Genomic DNA, 1229 nt, shown 5'->3' with positions numbered 1-1229 from the left:
AAGCAGACACATTACTTTGCCAACAAAGGTCCATCTAGTCAAGTCTATGGTTTTTCCAGTAGTCATGTATGGATGTGAGAGTTGGACTATAAAGAAAGCTGAGCGCCAAAGAATTGATGCATTTGAACTGTAGTGTTGGAGAAGACTCTTGAGAGTCCCTTGGACTGCAAGGAGATCCAACCAGTCCATCCTAAAGGAGATCAGTCCTGAATATTCATTGGAAGGACTGATGTAGAAGTGGAAACTCCAATACTTTGGTCACCTGATGTGAAGAACTGACTCATTTGAAAAGACCCTGTTGCTGGGAAAGATTGAAGGTGAGAGAAGGGCATGACAGAGGATGAGATGGTTGGATGGCATCACCAACTCAATGGACATGAGTTTGGGTAATGTCCGGGATTTGCTGATGGACAGGGAGGCCTGTCCTACTTCAGTCCATGGCGTCACAAAGAGTTGGACACAACTGAGCAACTGAATTAAACTGAACTGAACTGAACTGAATCATCTCTGAGGTCATTCTTTCGTGGAATGCTCACCTACATCTGCTAATATCAAGTGAAAATCCTTTCAATAATCGTAACTTGTATAATATTTTCCAGTTACCTTGGTTACCTAGTTGAGCAGTACAAAAAAGAAAAGCCTCCAAAATGTTATTTTTAAAAAAGCATAAGTATTGGATTAGGAATCTTTCCTTATAATGGTCAATAGTGTTATTTGCTCAGTCGTGTCTGACTTCTTGAGAACTCATGGACTGTAGCGCGCAAGGTTCCTCTGTCCATGGAATTCTCCTGGCAGGTATACTGGAGTGGGTAGCCATTCCCTTCTTCCTGACCCAGGGATTGAATCCAGGCTCCTGCCATCTGAGTCATCAGGGAAGCCCCATAATGGTCATTGTAGTCAATAAAACATCCACTTCTTAGGCTTATTTGCCTGTCATAGTCCCTTCTCTCTAGGTGTTACTTTTTTTTATTTGGCTTAATAGACTGTGTTTAAATCTGTATTTTAGTGAAACTACCTTTTATGGTGTGGTTGCAGAATTTTTAGGATTTTTATACTTTTACAATAAAAAGCTGTGATTCTACACATGTACACATGTAATCATCTTAATAGAGGTGGGGAAAATAATCATTTAATCCCATATCTATGTATTATATTAAAAGAAAAGTTTTCAATAGAATAGGCAAGGCATAAATCTTGTTCAATTAGGCAAAAGGAATCAATGAAAATTC

Source organism: Bison bison, unplaced genomic scaffold, assembly GCF_000754665.1.
Source record: "Bison bison bison isolate TAMUID 2011002044 unplaced genomic scaffold, Bison_UMD1.0 scf7180017845443, whole genome shotgun sequence".
In the NCBI taxonomy this organism is placed as follows: Eukaryota; Metazoa; Chordata; class Mammalia; order Artiodactyla; family Bovidae; genus Bison; species Bison bison.
Note: the sequence above shows the minus strand (reverse complement) of the source record.